Below are 22,087 nucleotides of genomic sequence, written 5' to 3'. Positions count from 1 at the left end.
TGCTGCTCACAGTGGGCATGGGAGTGTAATAGCGCTTCTCTGATTCCACAATGATATCATATAATCTAGTGCATTCACTTACACTGTCATATTTATTTAACCTGCTGAGGGGACAGAGCAGGGGGGTACAGTGTCCCTGCTGCTAGGAGCACACACATTACACATTGCCGTTGTGTATTGCCATTGATTACCCCCACCCTGTCGCTCACAGACCATAATTTAACACAGCAGGCACAGGCCTTAATACTTTGAATTCAAACATCATCTATACTTCAAGAGACACAAAAACAATTGACACTTAGAAAAAGTGCAGCACCTTTCTTAATGGAATCTGAGGCTGGTTGCTCCCCTCCTTTCTTGCTTCATGCCTTATTTCCCATTTTATCCAAGCTTGCGCCGCCGCACTTCTGTAAAGCAAACAAGGCTTCTCTGGGAGGTTGTCATATTTTTGTGAAGCTCTGCTTCTATAGTGAAATACTCAGTGATGCCAACCCATAATAGTCAGTAAGGAGCAAATGTTAAAAAGAGGTCATGTTTTTACAGACACCTGCCTCAAGCAGCTAATGATAATAACACAGAGATCAGCAATAATCACACAGTAGGTGAAACAGACGGTGCTAAGATTTGCTACAATTTACATTTCTAATTTATGAGGATGAACGTTTTACAAGAATTTAAATATTTATTTGTAATTGATTTATTTTTATCAAGAGATGGAAACACTGTTTTTAAGTTAGCTGCTGGTTTAAAATATAGCTTTCATTGATTTAGCTCAAACCTACAGGTCTTTAGCTTCATCAAAATCATCCAAGAACAAAGGCTTGTTTTAGTCAGATAGCGGGCACAGACTGTACACAAGGTGAAATGAATCCGTGCACTTGGTCTGAACAGAAGCACTGATTGACAAGTTTTGCCAATTTCCCCAATGTGTTGTTTTGCTGGAATCACAAAGGATTCAAAAAATGATTTATTTACATACGTTACAGAGAAATAAACGCATTCACATCATCTTATCCAAACATTAGAACAGTTACCTTTTATTATTTTGCTTAGCATTCCTTGCAAACTGTCCGACTGATATGGATACAAACTAGAAAGTTAAATTCGCTTTTCATTTTCGGTTAAATCGCAGACACCAATGTTTTGTTGATCATTATCATTGAGATAAAAACACAAGAGAGGACAAAATTTGCCACTTAAGTTCAGTTGCTGCATGTCAATGTCCATGAAAAAGAGCCTGGGTCATGTTTGACCACTGGCAGCAGCTATTTGCTTTTCACAATCGCCAGTGGGAGTAATGTGTTGGCAAGAGAGTGTTTCATTCTGAAAACACAGCCAAGGGCATTGTGGATAACCTCTGACACGGCTAGTCAAAGGAAAGGGAAAGACTTGACTTAGCAAGCAGCTTGAAATTATACAAATATTTGAAAGGTGAACTGTGCTTGCAGAATTGCATGCAAAGGCATTTTAACATGCAAAACCGCAGCTTTAGCAAGTTGAGTTGTTTAAATTGTCTTTGGTGTATTTACGCACGTTACTTTTAAACTTTAGTGTAATGTATAGCAGTCATTGACACATTGCTATATCCAGAGGCTGATGTGGTCCAGTATCCATGCACTCTGAAAGGGAAATCTGTGATTAATCGCCCCTTTTTTTAATTAGCTCATGGAAAGATCACACAAAATGCTGCAGAATGTTCAAATAGGGGCCCCTCCATGTGGTGCCCACAAATTCAGGCAACGATCAAACTTGCATGTTTGAAACAAAGTGATTTGAAGTCAGGCTAGCCCAGCTATGTGGATCCTTTTCTACTAAAGCTGAAATGAGCATCAGTGGGGATTAATATGCATTAATTAAATTGACTGCGTTGCCTTTAATGAGGAGGAAAGGATTTGATGTTAATGCTGGTGATCTCATAGAGGCTTCAATCCACTTAATTAACTGTGTTTTCTCAACAAACCAAAATAATCAATGAAAAAGATATTTCATTACTACTAACTTATTAGCACCAGCCTCGGAGCCACATGTTATTAAAATAATATGGTCTTCAGAAGGAGGTTCATTTATTAAAATAACTCTATTAGTCTTCTTATCCCATCAAGCTGTCCTTTTAGTAGTCCTAAAGATTATGTTACTGACCTTCGATTCTGTTTTGACTTGCTGGGTTAGTGAATCAACTGAAAGGAAAAGTTTTTTGTAGGATTTTCATAATTTTATAAAGTTATTGTATAATTGCATTACAGTGAAGAATTGAAGGAAAATAAATAGAGATGGTGGATGCAAGCCTTTCTTAGTTCCGTCTAATCCTCCTAGCAGTCCATATAATAGGCCTATTAGCTCAAAAAAGAAGTTCTTTCCAAAAGGCTTAAGAGCAAACATGCACAAATATATGCACAAATAATAATAGAGATAATATATTTTAGATTTCTTGATTGCACAGCAACGTGCAGACTAATGACTATATATGAAGCGAGATGGAAGTGAAGGAATAGATGGTTCATTCTGGTTCGTTTTTAAATGATTCATTAAAGGAGCTCACTCATTTCAATCATTTGTTCGAGCATCAGACTAAATGAGTTGTTATCATGGTGCGTCAAATCAGAAATGGCTTATAAATAGTTACATGTTTTGCCCACCAAAGAACTTGTCAAAAATATGAGTTCTTACATTTAGCAAACACAGCATGGGTCTGTAACAGTTTATTTAACCCTTTATCCCTGTTATGGGCTACTAAAAATATTTAATTCAAAAGTATTTAACTTTTTTTTTTTTTTATAGCATATAAATCTCATGTACTGTACGTTGCAGTGACAGATTTTTTGGAATAGACTTTTGAAAGTGTCTGGTGTGCTTTCAGTAGTGTTGGGTGACATGAAAAAAATATCCTGGAAATGAATACGAATTCATAATAACAGCGTCAAGGGAAGTTATGTTGTTACCCAGGATGACATGATTTGAAATCTACTCTTACTCCTGAGTACTCTCAAATCGGAACAAGCAGCCGGTTAATTTATTATTCCTGCCGTAATTTGTATAGGATTGGGAGAGCTGACATTTTTCTATAAACATTACAGACTTTGATCAACACCTACCTCCATCCAGGTAAGATCACTTCGTTCACAGTTCTCTTATCTCGTGTCTTCATTGTGTATATTCTTGAAGCTTGAAGCTGTACTTTCTGAATTTTGCCGGTCCTCATTTGTTTTCCTAATTACTCTCTAGCCTACCTGGTTACCTTGCATTAACATTATCCAGCAACCAAGTACAAATTAACTGTAGTTCAATTTTCCTGAAAGTGGAACATTTTTGCCATGTCTGCACACCAAGAATGATCTTAATGAACTATGACATTGGTTTTATTGCGTTTAAGTCCATGGTGCTGTAAACACTTGATTGGCAATGCTTAGCCTTTATTGTTCATAATATAAAAAAAAGCTAGTTAAAACGATTGCTAAAACTCTATGGGGGTAAGGGAGTTACAGAGTGGACCTTTGTTGTTCTTGGCATGAACAAAACTACATTTATGGTACATTTTTTAAAGTAGCTACTCTCTGTAGCACATGCATCTTTAATATAAAAGAACAATTCCATAGAAATATTGGTGAATGTCTGCACACTAATTTGTTCTAACATTTACTGGGGAGAAATGAAAACAAGCTGTTCATACAGTTTACAGCAGCACATCACACGGTGGATGGCGACGCTCATACTTGCCTGCTTGCCTCCAGACTGTGCTAAATCATGCACGACCAGTGACCTGTTTTTATTCATGAGTAAATGGTTATGATTATAGTGACTGTTGGGGGATACGAGAAGTTCCAGAGCTGACTTTGAACAGGATCTAGCTGCACCGAAACTAATGACTAAATTAGTTTCAGGCATGTAGTCCAGGTGAGCATAATTACAGAGATAAATGGGCCAGGTAAGTGACAGTGGCTTATGGCATACTGCCATGGGACAGGGCATTTGTTGTGGAAGTCCCAGTGTAGCTATGCCCCATATACTCTAGAAGCACATGGGATTCCTGTGAGATAAGCAGAGAAGGTAATTATGAAAAGTCTGGACCACACCGATGGACCTTGTCACCTCAGCCTGCCCCACATCAGTACTTGAGGTTACTTGCCGTCACATACATTCATCATAAGGATAACGGGATGTATTTTTTTATTTATTTAGATTTCAGGTCAAAGTCTCCTCTCTACTATAGTCTCGACTTCTCAACTCTTATCTCTCTCATAGACTAACTTTTAAAACATCTTTAAAACCTCATAAATGTCGGTTGATGGAAGTATTTTTAAACAAATAATAAATACACACAAATAAAATTGTAATAGCCTGTAGGTTTTACCCTTTACACTATTGTCCTGCATGTTACTTTTTACAATACCAATGGTATTTTTTTTTTCTTCCCAAATGTATGAAAGTATTTCTAAAAAAAGAAGAAGAAACTTTTGAAGATGTATTTTTTTGTGTGTTTTCTTTTTTTTTCTTTCTTTTTTTTTTTTTTAATGGTAAGAAGGTTAGTTTTGACAGATTGAGATGTTTGGTTGCATTTCACCTAAAACATCAGATGCATTGCACACTTTGACAGATGTAAAAGGTGTTTCTACCTCCCACTCTCTTCCTCCTCTCAGCACTTCACTATACTCTGTCACTAATAAAAGAATAATAATAAAATAATAATAATAAAAAACGAAAACACTACAGTCCTGTCAGAACTAATTTAATTCATTTCAGTTGCTAACTTTAAGGTTGCAATCCTTTTCAGTCTTCATTTTCAACAGACATGCCCCATGACATCGAATTGATGATAAACAGATTTAGGTTTGGATTTGCCTTCACATTTTGCATTGTTCATTACACTGCATTTGTTGTTTACTGAAGCAGGTTATTCAACTCAGTATTTGTCTTCAGTGTTTTTCCTCCTCTTTCATTAAATTGTGGTCATATTTCAGTGAGTGCCTTGGGCAAGTGCCGAGCTGCAGGATGAGAAATGTTGCACCTGTGTGCTGTCTAAAGATAGGCTAGCAGTAGAGGGCCAGGGAGCAGACTCCAGAGGACCCATCCGTCTCAATCGAAGGCTGCAGCTGACACCTTACAAAGAGGTACAATTAATAAGGACATTATCCGTCGGCAGGCAACAATGGGGGCCTGACGCACAGACACTAACCCCTGGAGGTCTGGAGAGTAAGGGGAGGGATGGCAGGCCTGAAGGCCTTTAGAACAAGGCTCATTAGGAGCAATTTCTCCACAACATGAAATACTATCCCATAATAGAGCCATCTTTTCAAACCATTATCAGCTTCTCTGTTTGGATTGGGTCATTTTCAAGGATCAATCATACGTTTGTCAAGGGCTGCTGAAACATGTTTCTTGTTGGAAGAAAAAAAAATGTCTATAGACAATGACCCCCCATTTCTTTTTGTGATAAAATGTGTGTCCTTGAATCAATTTTTTATTAAGTTCCTATTATAACACAAGGGTGAACACTGAGGCATTTCCCATTTTTCAAACCATTTTAATCACACTTTCTGAGGACATAACAGATTTTAGGGAGAAAAAAAAAAAAAAAAGTCAACTATTTAAGAAAAAAAAAGACTTTTCTTAATCTTAATCTTTTTTTATTTTTATTTTTTTATTTTTTATATTGCAATTAGCCGTTTTTTTACATTAATGTTAAGACACAGAATATTTTTACATTGCAACAGAATGAATAACTTTTTTTTTTCAACAATCTACTTTATTCAGGAACAAACAGCACTTATTTAAAATGATGCCATGCCATCAGTCATGATAACAGAGGACCGGTGGTCCACCCGCCTGACATTTTCAGTGATCTGGAAGGTTGTTGCTGGTCAGTGGACAGTCGAGAAATGCCGAACACTCATGGTCTAGGGTCAGATGTAGATTGCACCAACAGAGGAGGTCACTCAGCTGGAAAAGAAAAACAGAGGAGATTGAAAAGGTCGTGGGCTCAAACAGATTTTGAGGTTATTGTTCCATTTTGCATTTAAATATTGTGTAAATTCTAGAAACTGTTTTTTTTTTCCTCTTCTTCTATTTTAAGGAAAAAACAATTACTCTTATACCCAACAGTGCAGCGTGGTAAATCAAGGCTGTGTCCATCCTGACTGCTTTTAGTGAGGTACATAAGTATATATTAAATGAACCAAAGCCTAATCCGTGCTTAACTCTACCCCACTTATTTGGAAAGTCATGAGTTCCTTTGCCTATTATTAGTTTTATTTTTTAAGGTATATTCCATAGGGATTGATTGAGCTTGGTTATGGATTAACAGAGCGATCAATGGTTAGATTGTAGTCTGGCTTCGAGAGCTGAAGAAAATGAATTGGAAATGCTTTCAAACCTTTAACGACCCACCCCTTAGACTTGCTTTTATTGCAGGCAGAATAATATTGTGATGAGTTGCTAATCTCCCATTTTAAACACAGCCTTCACCCCTCACATTCTCACTGGACTTGTTCTACTTTATTCATAACAGTTATTCCCATTTCTAATTACATTTTACATTTTCAGTGTATGCATGCCACAAATGACAAACTAGATTTTTTTTTTTTTTTACAGGAATGCATTTTAGTAATGATGCATACAGCCTATTTGTTAAATCTTTTGAGATGTACATATAAGTATAATTATTTAAAATATTATTCATATCTTGTTTTAAAATCTAAATATATTGAAGGTCAAACTAACAACTTTCATTAATGGAGGGGCATTACATTTGAATTAGGCTGAAATGGGCTGAATTGAATTCATTGCCTTTCAAGTGTCATGTCTATTGAGTGCAGAATTATCAGTTATCAGTAGAAGACATTAAATTATAACACATTTCTACATTTTAAATAATTTAATTTTAAATTGCCTTCTGAGGAAACCAAGCCTGTGGGAGTGGAAAATCATATCAAATTATTTTTGGTTTGGTTGGTAGTTTTTTTTTTATTATTATTATTATTAATTTTTTTTTTATGTTTTTATTTATTATACATCTAAAAGTCAGTGCTGCCGAAAAATAGGCAATTTTTTAGAATAATTATCACCATTGACCGTGCTGGTAAATTGTTTTCATTATCATCATAAATAGTAGTTATGTATAAGCTGTTTCTGAAAAGCCTTAAAGTATGTAAGGAAGACACCATTAAACTCTGTTTTTGCTTTTCTTCTCCCTTTCTGCTGAAAAAGCATCCCATTGATATATTTCAGCTATGATTTACTGTACAGTTTAAGTTCCAATTTCTGTGGAATTAACAAGAAAGTTGTGATTGGAAGAGGAGTGGAAAAAAATAAAAGAATAGACAATATGGCGTAATTATTGAATATGCCTTTATTTCATGATAAAACCAGATTTTGGTTCAAATTTTTTCCTCTTTCCATCTAATATAATAGTGCAAAATCACAATGATTTCCTCCATTAAATGCCACAAATTACAGAGTGAGAGAAAGGGCCAGGAAGGTGGATCCCATTCATTTCATGTTTCATTTTCTGTATTGTATTCCAAAGTCTCTCCTCACATGCTTGCTCCTGCTCTTCATTATTGAAGCAGAACAGTGATTAACAGCAATTTACAGTATAATTATGTGAAACAAAAGAAGGAGAAGAAGAAAAAAACCTAACTTTGCAGAAGTACGAAACAAGCATGAAATATGGCTTACTCAATCAAAAGCAAGATGCCTCCAAAAAGGAAAAACAAATGTGTCAAATATGTGATTCTTGTTAAAGTTCTTCCTAACTCATAAAGAGTCTTGTATAGAAAAATAAATTATTCTTCTTAAAGGCGGGGTGGGGGGGTTAGGGGTCATAGGCAAGCTAGCGAAAGTACTAAAGGGCTCCTTCTCTTAGTAGCTCTTATCTACAGTGAACTCTTTAAAATGGAAGGTCCTCCATGGAGACTGGGTCAATATCCTGAGGGCTGGCACAGCAGAGAGGACTATTGATCTCTCCGTATCTGTTTCCAGTGCCTTACCTCAGCTCACATGATACATGCCACAATTCCTGCCCTTGTTCCTATCAAAGGGCTCTTCTGCAGGGCTACAAAGACGGCCATGGCTTTCCGCCCAACATGGGGCGATATTGAAGTTGTTTGGTGATATAATACTGTAACTGATCATATGGGGGCCTTTGTAACCTTGTGGCGAAACAGAGACGCAGATTGCCAGCAAGCCCTGTCAATCAGAGAGAGAAGAGACGGCGGTGAGGTGTGAAGCCTTTATGAAAATAAAAGGGGAAAAAAGCAAATCAGGTTAACTGGTGATCAACCAAATGTCTCGGACTCTAATGAGGCCTTAGTTGCCCATGGCAATGCGTAGTTCAGGAAAAGGGTCTTTCTCCTTTCCCCGTGCACTCCTTTGATCATGTTTGCTTTTCCACTGCTGGGATTCTCATTGTTGTTTTTAATTACTTCTCCGCCAAATGGCACAGATGAAAGATAGGTGTCTGTAATAACATTTACATAAATTAGCATCACTAACAAGTCTCATTAGTAGCTTCTGGCTTTTGTTTTGACTGAAGTCTCATGTCACCTTCTTATATAAGCACTAAGTATACAGAACAATATCAGAAAAGGGGGCATAATTCACTTGATCTCCGCCATATTTTTGGTTTCTTCAGTGGCGGTAATTAAATCCACCGCGCATTCCAATGATTAGGGTCAATCTGTGGAAATATGCGGACTGCTTTATTGCGCCATAATAGAATCGGCCAACTCTATTCAATTAGTCGGTTCAGAGAGATACTTTGTGGTCGTGAACATGCAGTTTTCAGTCAGGCTCAAATGGCTGATCAAAGACGCTTGCAGCTTGCCGTTTGGCTGCGTATAATGAGGGTCAGGACAATGTGCTTTATCTGCGGTTGCTATGCAGGAGACTCTTAAACGCGCCATTTTAGTCTTTTGATATTGGTCAGCATGATAATGACAGGGAGAAATTTGCTCCCATTACAATCAATATCTGTGCGGCGCAAATGAAAGAGAGGAGAAAGCTTTCTTTCAGGTGGACCTGTCACCCTGATAATGACGGAAAAGCCCACAGGTTTGTCTTCAGTGCAGTGGAAGTCATGCCTGAAATGGTAGATTACCTTTATGTCGTACCTCCTCAAAAGCTTCGCATATGCGGCATGGCAAATGGAGCAGACCCCGGGCTCGGTAATGACTCCCGAATGCCGCTCACTGCCTGCGCTCGTATGCTTTATAATGATGCATTATGTCTCCTTCGCACAGCCAAACCATTCCCCCCCTCCCTCTTTATCTTTTAAGTGTACTAGGGCCCAGGGAAAAAAGTGCATATTTACGTCTGCCGTGGTAAATAGACTTTATATAAGCCACATTTGTTGTGATGTTTGCTTGTGCGCACCAACTCGTCTCCTGCCTCAGATAAAGAGCCCCACACACACATTCAGTAACAATGTGCTTCAGCTGAGTAGATCAATAATGCACTCTTTTTTTTCTGATGTCAGTACCAAGCGCTCTGTGATTAGTTTGACAGAAAATGACTCCCTAATCAGTGAAATGTATTCTGTTTTGGTGGCTAAATGAGGGTGTTTACACTCATCCCCGTGCAGGTCAGGGAAACTCCACACTTTGCTGCTTTGAGACAGAGCACTATAATCTGTGCCAAAAGGACAGGCTGTCATTACATGCGAATGGAGTAATAGACTGACATTGATGCTATGGCGAACAATTGGTTTTCCGGCATCAGTCAGGTGGGCTGCCGACTAAATGATGAGGGAGAAGATGCGAAGTGTTTGTGTGTGTGTCTGTCAGAGGGATGGTAGAGCAGGAAAGCCGGTCTTGTCTTTGTGATGGAGTTTCGCTCAGCATGGGAGATCTGACTCTGTGCCAGTCTTCGACTGTCTCTGCTTATGTAATGCTATAATAGTATCGCTTTTTGTGTGCGTTACATGTGTGCGTATGTGACTTTTTTTGAGTGCTTTAACTGTTTGTGAAGATGTGTATATCATTAAGCCACTGTACCTCTCTTAACAGTGCCATTATGTGCAATGAAAGTGCTGATATTAATTTTGTTCATTTAAAACAATTATCCTCTCCATATTTTAATAGACATTCTCAGCCGCTTGTCAAATGGAGACATCTGTACCATAATGAAGCTTTTCTCTCGCTGTCATTGTCTCTATTCCGCCTCTGTTCTTCTACGTGACACTCTGCTTTCAAACAAAGGCCTCCGGTTCGCGCGAATCGCGACGTCTTATTCAAACTTGCACATTTGAATTGAAATAGAGACATCACTGTCCATAATCCTGTGGATGACAAGTGCGTGACCGGGTTCAGAGGTCAATGGCTGTCAAAGTCTGGTCATTTTTGGGGGGATTTGTCCTCTTCTATTCAAGTGAAAATCGCGATGACGCTTTGTCTACAGCACTATGCCGGAAACGGGCAGAACAAGAGAGGCCCGGCTCTGAGCCCCTCAGTGCAAAATTTTCACCTGTCAGTGCGCTGGCCTGGTTAGAAAAGGGCAGGGGAAAGGCTTCGACTGGCCAATAGTTGGGGTCAAGGACGGACCAGGCGCTGCCACTCCCCAGCCACATCATCTTTGTATGACAGCACCACCCTAAGGTTGAAGTTCACTTGGGCTTTTTCAGTGACACAGAGCTTAACGTCAAACACAAGATTAAAGCAGGGGTGTTGCATCTTGGCAGAGCCCAAATGAAAATATCAAGCGCTAAGCCCTTCTCCGTGTCGAGCGGAGCCAAGGGGACAGGTAGCTAATATTAGAGAGAGGAGACAGCCTAGTTAGCAGTGACTGCCTGCTGCTTTCCGAGTGCTCAGTCCTGGTCAAAAGGCCACCCGGGCTTTGCTGCTGCTTTATTGGTAAAATATATTACAGTTGAGGCCAGCCGAACTGCCTTATTAGAAGGTGGGGGTGTGAAAGAGATGCCCCTTTGACTTATTTTCCGAGCACCGCGCATATCTTCATATTACTGAATAAATTACTAGAAGTCAGGAATGTACTACTCTGCCTTTTAATATCTGGGGCTTTATGAGGAGTCAATAATTGGCCCATTTAAACAAACATTACCCATTTTAGTGAAGGAAGGGATGGGAAGGCTTCTCAATGTACAGAAAACTTGAAACACACTATAAAGTAAAAACTAGTTTCATTTGCACTGGCAAAACGTTGTGATCAACCTGCATTATGAGCTTCAGACGCTTAGTTAGCATATCTTGTTTAATAAAAGAAGAGAATAAATAAGTATAAGCAGCTTCCCACCTTAAGGAATTGTCTTTAGTCTAGCTGGTTCTGGTTTTTCGATGACTATCTCAAATTGCTGTTGGCTTTTAATGCAAACAGAAGTGGTGAGCGGAACATCTTTAACAGTCTGTTTTAACAGGCTTCGCTGAAGTCGCTGAAGCTCATTAACCGCGCACAGTGCAGTCAAAGGCCATCTCCCAGACCGGTGAGCAGTCACTTGACCATAAATATCCACTGAATGTAAATAAAGATATTTTCAAATCTCCTGATTTTTGTTCCATTGTTAAACATACACAGAGATTTTGTTGATTGACAGTAGAATATGTGTGTGTGTGTGTGTGTGTGTGTATCTATATCTCTTTATGTATGTATAAGTGTACGCTTTAGTATGTGCATATAAAACACCCCTTTATTTATTTGTATAATTAGACTTAATTAATGATGAATATTTATAATTTTCCATATGCTTTTAAGTGTTTTTTTTTTCTTTTTCTTTTTTTCTTGTCGTACTATGTGATTATTATTGCATGTAAAAGTCTCTCTCTGAATAAAGTCCTTAGAGTGAGAAAGACATGATATAGCTGCTGGAACTAAAAGGGTGGATGGCAAATATTTCTGAAGCCTTTAATCAGGTTCAAACCCCTGATATCTCATTGTCTGTTGCCAGATGTTGCTGCTTTCCATTGTGACATATGCTCCAGTCAGGTTGCACAGCCCCTCTGGAAAGAATGAAGAATTATGCAAGAGGCCATGTTGCCCTAGTGCATCACCTTCACCGTCTTCCCATGAGTGACAGTGACTTCAAAGAGAACAGGGTGTCTCTATCCCCAAAAAAACATGAAATAACAGCTCTACCAGAACCGCTCAGAGTCATCTTTTAGAAATGGATCAGTATGTGTGCCCACCCCCTGCTTATCATGCTCTCCTCAAAACCATCGCCCGAGGCTTCCTGCAAATCAGACTACTCTTTTATTTTTTATATATATATGGCTCCATTTGAAATAGTGTGACTTTAAAGAAGCTAAGCTGAGACAGGCTGATTTGACAAGACAGCTCATAAGCCAGAAACTCTGCACAAAATGTGCAGCATTGCTTCAGAGATATGGCTCTCTACAGCCCCAAATATGTGTATACCTTAGAGCCAATTTGGCCTGATTAATGGAAAGTTCTGGTGGTGACGTTGTTAAGCTGTAGAAGACAAAAACATTTCTGAAGTCCCTGAGGGGGACAAAGTAATGTATAAATTTAAATATGTAGTTTGCATTGATATATTATTTTAAATCACAGCAAACAATACATTTAAGTTGTCATTGTCTGGCCATTGCTGGATCATCAGATGTTTCAAAAGATATTTTAAAATGAACATAAAGTACAAATGAAGTAAATTAAACAAGCTGCCGTTATATTTCATTCGAAGGACTTGCTTAGTCTTTCCTGTGAGAGCTGCACAAGCCTCAGAAGCTTCAGACCTCTAAGAGGTTTGAGAAGCTTAAAATAGGCTTAGCTGCCCTTCTCATCACCTCTATACGCCATAGCTGTAAAAACCTCAAAGAGAAAACACTCTGGTATATGTTACATTTGGCCCAAACACTTCATCATTCGCATTTGAAATTGAATTATGAATCAGAAATTATTAGTGAGAATAATTATTAACTTTTTAGAGAGAATGTCAGTGAGCAAATTAGAGAGAGAGAGAAAAAAAAACAGTCTAATTAATATGTGACATTCAGGCTATTGCATGTTTCATGAAGAGAAAGGATCATTTATAGGTTCTGGTGTGGTTTATATGAATATGCAATTTCAAATGAGAAGTGGGAAAGCCGTGACGGAAGTAAATCGTATGCAGTTTTATAAAGATTCAACTATACTTCTGCTGACCCATGAAAAGACGTTCGTTATTATTTCTGTTCTTTAAGTAGCTGATTTGGCCCTGTTTGGGAGTATGCAATTACTTGTGATGAGAATTTTTTTTGGAGACAGAGGCTGATCCTGAAGGCTTTTCTCTAATCCCTCCCCTGGATGCAGGCTTAACTAAACAGTAAGTTTGTCACAAGCTCAAACAGCAACTCAGTGTTGCACTGGATACTTCATTCAGCTTAAGCCAACTTATCAAGCACATTCAAAGCACATTCATTGAGCCATGTGGACGGGTCTTTTCTCCAGATCTATTAAATAACACTCTTATCTGTATTTAGCATATGTCGTGGACGTCTGCATTGGCGGCTTTAGGCAGATTCTCACTCCAAACACCTCGAGCCATCCTCGAGCTGAAGCTACAGATAACATTCGAAAACTTCTTTGGACATGGCGGTTTAACATCTCAAAAACTTCGTTCCACTTCCGAGCAGTTTATTTATTTATTAGCTCCTCAATGCCAGTGAATTCCATATCAATTGCGTTGTTACTCTTCCAGATGGGTGTATTTATTTTGAAAGCAAAATGATGCTATTTGGTGTTCTCTCGTTCCTTTTACATTCAGTCTATTCAGAAAGCAGGGAACATGATAATGTACAGTAAGTGGCAGGCTGGAACAGAAAATTGCATGCTGGTGGATGTCTCTGTAATGCATAGCATTCCATTCCAAGCATGCAGGCTTAATATAGTAAATTATGTTTTACAAAGTATTTCTTAATAAACACAAAATCTAGTACATGGACAAATCCGAACAACACAAAAGATGGCAGTACATTTGCACACCAACAAGTCTAAACAACCCATTTGTAAACAATCCATGAAATATAAACTGTGCCATGATTTGATAAACACAACACCTACTGAACACAAAAAAGCAACGATTCAATATGTTGCAGACCAAATGGATACTTATTCAAGAACCGAGAACGTTTAGTGAAATACAATAAATTCAGTTAATAGAGAAATAGAGCACATCAGCACAACAAAAGCTGGAAAGCATCCATGAGGACGCCTGCAGATGCACCGTGGTGGAAAATCATTCAGAGAGAGATGTGTTCAAGCTGAAGTGCTGAGGTGGGGAGTTTAAAACTGAGTGCTGCCCTGCACATTTTCATAATCAGTTTACTGGGCCCCCCATTCGGTCAGACACTGGCCCCATCCTTTGCATCAGTCCATTTGTCACCACACAATGTTTGGCACAGCACCATCTTATTCACAAGCTAATAAAAATGCAATTAGTCTGCTAATATCTTTATAATTAGATTTGATTGCACGGTATATCATTTTGTTTTTCTTTTTTTTATATATAAATATTTAGGTTATAACATTGATGGATGGAGAGGAGAGTACCATATCTTTTCAAATCTGCAGAACCTGCTTCAGATGCCGTGAAATGGACAGCGGCGGAAAGCATCGTAAGAGAAACGACTCTCAGAGAAACAGAAGTTTAACTCCAATCTAAAATTTCCTCTTTAATAATAATAATAATAATAATAATAATAATAATAATAATAATAATAATAATAATAATAATTTTAAAACGTAACTAATTATGTTCAGCATGTGGTTACGGGGCAAATTCTGAAAATATTGAAAGTAAATAATTGAAATGCCATACAATGCTGCCTATGCGCGCGTTTTATTTTTATTATTAATTCCCACCAAATGCGAAATATAACGCCATTTATTTTTAAGCTCTGATGCGGTTGTTGGTTAAAAGTTAATTGTTAACGAACCTTATATATAACGCTAAAATGTTTTATGTGATTAAAATAAATATTAAAACAGAGAGACAGTGGTGCATTTAAACTGCTTTTACGAGCACTGTAAAAAAAATAAAAAAAATAATAATAAAAAATATATATACATTTTAAGCCTGAATAATTCTTTAATTATGGGAACTTTTCTGTACCCTAGGATGATTTTTATCTATTTAGTTTTACACTACTTATATATTATATATCTAATTGTTTGATTTCATAATGTACAGCTGCTAGAATTGTAAAAAATAAAAATAAATAATAAAACCCACCCAGATGTTCCCCTCTATAATAAATAAATAATATGCATTAAAACCATGTAAATTATTCTTAGGACTCTTTTCATAAAAGTAATAACTTACTATTTAAATTTATTTTGATATTTATGTGTTATTATTGTCATTATTATTATTATCATCACTGCTGTCATTACCATCACATCGCTCATTTTATAAATCCCTTTATGAATGAAAAAAAAAAAAGTATTAGGCTAATATTTCATTTTGATAAAAATGAGAAGTGTCTGATGAGCACTTCAAGGACAGCAGAACAGGAGTTTACGATCTGATGTAACTTTTCTTCTAAAGTAATAATAATAATAATAAAGTAATATCAAACGTCATTACCATCACACACAGCATCAAACATCCACACCATCACACACTAGGTTACCAAAAGCATAAGCTTGATCAATGCCACAACGATCATGTTTATTCCAGTGCATGTGATTAAACTTAGTTTGAGTTTTGAGATTTTTTATTTTCAAAATTTCAAGCAGCCAGAAGTGCCTGTATTAAAAGAATCACTCAGCTGCGCACAAGGGATAACATCCGTTGGCTATTTATGTCTTTAAGTTCACGTGGGCTGAATAAATAGGTTGCGTTCACACATTGAGACAGTCTTGCAAAATTAGAGGTCGCAAAAATACAGGCATGCAGGCTATGTTTATTTAGAGAAAGTAAAATGAACATGATATTATCACAGCAAGAAAACAAACGTAGTCTGCACGGAGCAAATAAAGTGTCTTTTCACACCGCAGACAGTTTTAGCTCCATGGTTACGATTCTTCCGCTATTTGGATAAACATTGTATAATAGTAATCACATTTCATAATTTGCATATTACGTATAGATAACTGCGTAAATAATATTTTTTTTCCCCAGAGTCTGTCGTTTATCTGGTTAAACTGTTCACAAATATTTCTATAAAAAAAAAGAAGAAAAAAAAAATCGAATTAGCCTATTTTAAACACATTATGGTGCGCGCAAAAATAAATGTATAAATCCAGCAGCTTCTACTTATATTTGCCTGGATATAAGATTATTTTACTTTGCCGTTGAAGTGTGCTGAGAAAAGACGCCTGTAATTCCTCTCTCTGTTTGATATTAGCACAAGGGCTTTGCTTCTAGAGCCTCTGTAAAGGAGCAGTGTGCAACTCCTGCTGCACTGAGCACTGAGCCCCGAGACTCCAAGAACAGCATCCTCCTCTCATACCTGTTGAGAAGTCTTTCATCCTTAATGGGCTCATTAGCCACATTGTTAATTGAGTGCTATTCAGGGCAACATCAAAGCATAAAAAGAAGAGTATGCAGCTCCTTTATTTATTTTTGGCAAATAAGAGACCCAACAGAGCTCTAAATGCAGCTTTCATGGGGGGTATATGCTGAAGGAGGCTTATTAGTTTTGCAGAGCATTGTGTGCCATTATGTTTTAAACATTAAACACAATAATATTTTTTCTTCTGATGGCATGCGTTTCAGTTGCATTTTTTGCTTCTTTGAAGAACCTCTCTTGTGTCCTTTGTCACAAAGCAGAGCGGGTGGCTCCTCATGAGGGCATTTCTACCACAAAAGAGGCTACTTGTGTGAAAAATAATAATGATGGACGGGGTTTTAAATGATTAGTATTATAAACATTTAAATTATCTTATATATATATATATATATATATATATATATATATATATATATATATATATATATATATATATATACACACACACACACACACATTTTTTTAGATGCTTCTGAATCTATCTAAATCAGCAAGACAATTTCTGCACTGTCTATGAACAAGAGATTCAACTGCTATGACGGAAATAAAATGCTTATTGAATATGGAAAAACAAAAAATAATAATAAAAAACAAAAACATTTAACTATTAAATAATTACAATTAGTAAGTACAATAAAATAGAATAATGTCAAATAATAATAATAATTATTATTATTATTTGATTGTCAAACGAAATAACAACTACATGTAATAATAGACGTCAAAACATGTTGTTATATTTCTCTCTTTGTTGCCTTTTTCTTCCAGAGATTTTCCATCAGCTCAGTGTTCTCCCACATGGTGCAATATTAGGTGGTAATAGGATAGGAAAATTGAAGCTAACTCATTGGAATTAAATTTATCAGCATGTGTTCAGAGGTAATAAGCTGTCAGTTATAAAATGAAGATCTGTATTTAGATATATGATAGGGAAGAATAATGAATAGGCAAAATAGATGAAGCTGTTTTGCAGCTAAATTAGTTATTTAGGAGCAACAAACCAAGAGCAGATTTGTGATAATGACAGTGATTATTGCTTTTTTTCCTTTTTTTTTTTCCTTTGGCTGATGTTAGATATATAGATTCAAAGGGCTTTTCTGAGCAGTGAAAGGGTTAACCGTTTTCACAAGTAGCGTGTTGATAAAAGGCCTGGAATTGTGAAAAACATCAAACTTTTTAATGAAGGAAACCTAATGAGTATCAAGAGTAGTGTGCTTACATGGAAAGCTGATCAAACTGGAACCCTGTGAACCAGAGAGTGTGTTGCAAAGGAGCTTGCTGACTTCCTTCCCCGGGGGGAGGCTGCCTGGCTTTTACTAGAAAGCACAGGGGGGAAAAGTTAATTTGCACAGCCATGTGTTCAATGCTACAACTCAATAATCCACCTCCTTCTGAACCTGTTTTTATATCATTATTAGTATTAATAATAATAATAATTAAAATTATAAAAATCAAGTAAATAAAAAAACTAATATTGGAGTGACAGTTAATTTTTAAAGGCGCTGTCAAAAATAAATAGCTTCTGTCTCACCTGAATTACCCACAATAAAGTTGAGCACAGTTCATACTTTCCTTTCTTTATTTTTACCTCTCCAGGATCAATGAGCCAAAAACATGAAAAATTGAATACTAATAAATAATACATCACTGATTAAGTGTTGAATGATTTATTAGTATCCTGGAGACTTTGTTGTGCTGATGTTAATAATTCTCATTACTTAAGTGTCCAAAATGCAATGAATTTCAAATTGTTGCTGCATATAAATTTTGTAAGCCTTTACATTATTGATAAACAGAGATAATTGTTGTCAGAGCCAACTCTGACTGTGATAACAGGTTGTCATGGTTTATTTTAGATTATTGGGCCACCTGCTTAGTTGTCATGACAGCTTTTCAAATTCGGAGATTTTGACATCAAAAGTAAATTCGAATCTTTTAGTGTGGAGGAAGTTTAAAGGGAAGAAGTAGATCAAATAATGTAAGACAGAAGACTGGAAATACCTATCCACCTGATATGTCGTTGAAAAGAATGAAAAGAAATTACACCGCCCACACGTACATTTTTGTAAATATTCATGATATTATAAAATTATTGTACTGATGATTGATATTTGGACTGATTAATCTCAGACAGGAATAGTGAATAATTAAAGTGAAAAGTCAGAATGTTGAACTTTAACGGGAGATTTCAACATCATGCCTTAACTTAAAGGTATAAAAGAGAATTTGCATTTTAAAACATGCTACATAATTATATGTATTATTAGTATAATTAAACATCATCTTTCACTTCATTATCTTCCAGGTTAATCTCTGTAATATATATTTTTTTTTTATTAGCCACTTTTAACATGTAGATGTTATTTTTATATAAATGGAGGTAGATATAGTACCGAGTTATACAGATAAATATAGTGCAGTGTTGTGCAGATAGATAAAAAAAGGATTTTTCGGGTTTGAAGCAGAAAGCAGAAAGCAAAAAAAAAAAAAAATAAAAAAAAAAAAAAAAAAAATCTGATTTCATATATCTTCTATGTGCACACATATTAAACTTACTATTATTATCAGTTTTGCTAACTTTTGTTTGTTTGTTTAGTCAAAATGTATAATGTAATTTTTCATGTTTGTGATTATTTTTTATTCAAACATTTATTTATTTCGTATTTATTGTTATTATTTCATTTGAATATTTATGTTTCTGCAGTAGTTAAAAATGTTTTTAATCTTTAATAATTTACAGAAGTGTTTAGCAGAGGTCTTTTCCTAGAATTTTGGCTAAAATCTCTTCTTTAGAACTTAAGAATAGCATCACACTGGCATCAGAGTGGGTGCACAGAAACCCAGTTTTAATATAAATCTCACATTCAGAGGGGGAGATAGAGCTGATACCTTCTTTCTTCTGACCCACTCTGTGTAAACAGGCAATGACATGAAGAAAAGTATATTAAAAAAAACCCAGCGTGGCTGCTGGACTGGCGTCTGATGCCTGTCAAATCATTAAATAGGAGAGGTGGCGTTATCAATTGCAGGGGATCAGTGATAGTGATGGCACATGGTTGGGATGCGGTATGACTTCCATGGGGGCACTCTAGGGGCCTTTTGTGAATTATAAAGGGAGATAAAATCGGCTTCATATTTCGCCACCAAATCGCCTGATGAAAGCCGGCTAGGAAAGAGAATTGCGTGGCGGGAGCTTTGTCACCAGTCTCATTGGCTCCAAGGGTTGATGATGAGACGAGGACAAAAAAATGAGTGAAAAGGTAATGAGAAAAAGCCAAGCAGCAGGTTTGCTCTGTTTAATAAGTCATCACTCCACTATCTCATTACCTGCAGTGTGTCCGGTGAGAATGGCGAAGCATTGCAGTGTACATTGACAAACTTTTGTCTGTTTTCGTATAATGTTATCTTCACTGACTATCTCTTGCAAAGCTCGAGCAGCTAGACAGGAGCCTCACTTTTCCTTTGCTCTGACACTATTATGCCACTCTCTCTGATATTAATAATCTTGACAAAGTCTATTAAAAAAAAAAAGAAAAAAAGTCTGGTTCTCTCTTTTTTTTTTTTCTACAGGAATGTGTGATTGCAATTAAGATAGGAGTCCTAACACAATGTGGAAATTAGTGGAATCTGGGTTTGGGATAATTACATACAGAGCTTAGCTTTTAAAATACTCTCCCTCAATCAGATGAAAACAAATGATCTGGCAGACGCGAGGATAAAAAGCAAGATTGTCTTGTCCTCGGGATCCAGGCAATGCTACTCGGCACTATCATTTCTTTCTACATTTCATATGAGTTCATCTCATAACTCATCAAACAATTTGTGCTGTCTACATGCAGCCTTTATTCTCTTTCCTCCGGTTTTATTCTGCATCTAAACTGCACACACACAGAAACACAGCAGCCCTGAAGGCAATAGGGTTTTAATGTTGGAGATGATGAATGAGAAGAAGCTGATTTTCTGGCAGCCGGATCACTGAGAGAGGACTCCTGGCTCACATTTGATGTGGGCAGTTAAAACAGAAAAGAAATAAATGGGATGTAATAAGAAAAAATCTTGAAGCAATAGCTGAGACAGCCCTAGTCTATTACTCAAACGACGCACACAAAGCCAGTCTTTGTGATCTGACAGTCCAACGCGAGCGCACAAAAAAAAAAAATATTACCTGCTAATTTACTCTGTTTCGACGTATGCATAAAATATCTGTACTATTACCACGTCTTATCATGCAAACTCACAGACTTCGGGGTGGCGGGTTTCTCACTAGTGGCTGACACAGATACACGCTAGAACAGATAGCGCGGTCACATGCTCCTATCAGCAAGCCCTCACTCAGAGGGGATTTTTGGAACGTGTGGAGTTTTTAACATGGAAATTGGCTTTGAACCCCATCTGCACAGGTCGGCACATCTTTGGGCGAGGCAGTGCTACTGCTGACAGGGAAAATGAACCATCAATTCCTTATAATATGGCCTGATTATCATCCTACTTACCCCCTGCAAATTCCAACTTAGAGCAATTCAGTGCCATCATGGAAACGGTGTAACCCCAGAAAAGACGTGACCCCTTCAATTGATGCGCTTTTTAACCAATAGGAGACATATAGTGTAGGTCTAGGAGTTTTTCGAATGCAAATAAACAACTTTAACACAACTGTTGGCATCAAAGCTAGTGCGGATTGCGAAAGATGTTTATCCAGAATGCATTTTCCATCACATCATCTTTTTATCTTTTTGATTTATTTTGCTTCCACCTACGGGAAAACATAGTAGGTCGACCAAAAAAAAAACATTAAGCAGAGTACAAAAGGCATAAAACATCGCCAGAATGGTGACAACAACTGACAGTCAGCCAAAGTTATCCAAATGCCCCCCCCCCCCCCACCCCCCAAAAAAAAAAAAAAAATTGAGAATTCAAAACAGCTCCTACCTTTGTATCCCTGTCGTTTTCATCAAATTTACTAAGACTAGTCTGGCTTCACTACCTCCCCCTTCGAAAAGTGGAGGGAAAAACTAGCTGACTGTGATTTTTAACTGCGACTAAAATGGATAGCACTCAGCCTAAAGAGCAAAGTTTCAATGTGTGAAATGTGGGTGATCAGCAACTTTTGCAGCAGGACCCGAGCGAGTCCGGCGTGGGATGTCTTTATTGGAAGGGGATTTGTTTTGTTGTTTCCTTGGGCCTGTCCAGCCCGCTGGTGTCCCTTTCACCCGGTCAGGCAGCTGGGTCCCGACCCCTCAGATCTGCCCCTCAAACAGGGCTTCTTTCAGCCCCCCGTTGGGTCCTCCCCGTCTCCTCCCTTCAGCAACATCCCATTCACCCCAGAGATAACTTTATTCATCTCGCGGATCATTGTATCCAGTTGAATGAGGGAACTATGCAGACACTCTAGTGAATTGAACAAGTCTGTGGGGATCGGGGAAGGCCGGGGGTGTTGTGTGAGTGGGGGGTTAGGGGTATTTCATGTTGTCTTAATTTAGAGTGAGCCGAAAAACGTCACGTCTCACTTGTGGCTGACCCAGCTGTTTTGCGTGACAGAAAGAGAGAGGGGGGAAAAAGACAACAACTACATTTTGCTGACTGCTTGAGTAACACTCGACTGTTTCTGAGAAAATACCATGTTGTAAACTGTTCCT

The 22,087-nt window shown here is 37.3% G+C and overlaps 1 long non-coding RNA gene across 2 annotated transcripts; it reads right to left on the bottom strand.

The window, feature by feature from the left end:
• Positions 1 to 5,681: 5,681 nt before the first annotated feature.
• Positions 5,682 to 21,667, bottom strand: LOC127977877 (uncharacterized). 2 transcript variants are annotated; one of them, XR_008158378.1, is made up of 4 exons: positions 21,381 to 21,667; positions 17,671 to 17,767; positions 7,983 to 8,181; positions 5,682 to 5,934 (listed from the first exon to the last, which is right to left on the bottom strand). It is a non-coding gene; the product is annotated as an uncharacterized LOC127977877 (long non-coding RNA). The 2 variants fall into 2 exon arrangements; XR_008158377.1 differs by lacking the exon at positions 17,671 to 17,767.
• Positions 21,668 to 22,087: the final 420 nt, after the last annotated feature.

The sequence above is a fragment of the Carassius gibelio genome, chromosome B18 (assembly GCF_023724105.1).
Source record: "Carassius gibelio isolate Cgi1373 ecotype wild population from Czech Republic chromosome B18, carGib1.2-hapl.c, whole genome shotgun sequence".
In the NCBI taxonomy this organism is placed as follows: Eukaryota; Metazoa; Chordata; class Actinopteri; order Cypriniformes; family Cyprinidae; genus Carassius; species Carassius gibelio.
Note: the sequence above shows the minus strand (reverse complement) of the source record. Positions and strands in the feature narration are given on the sequence as shown.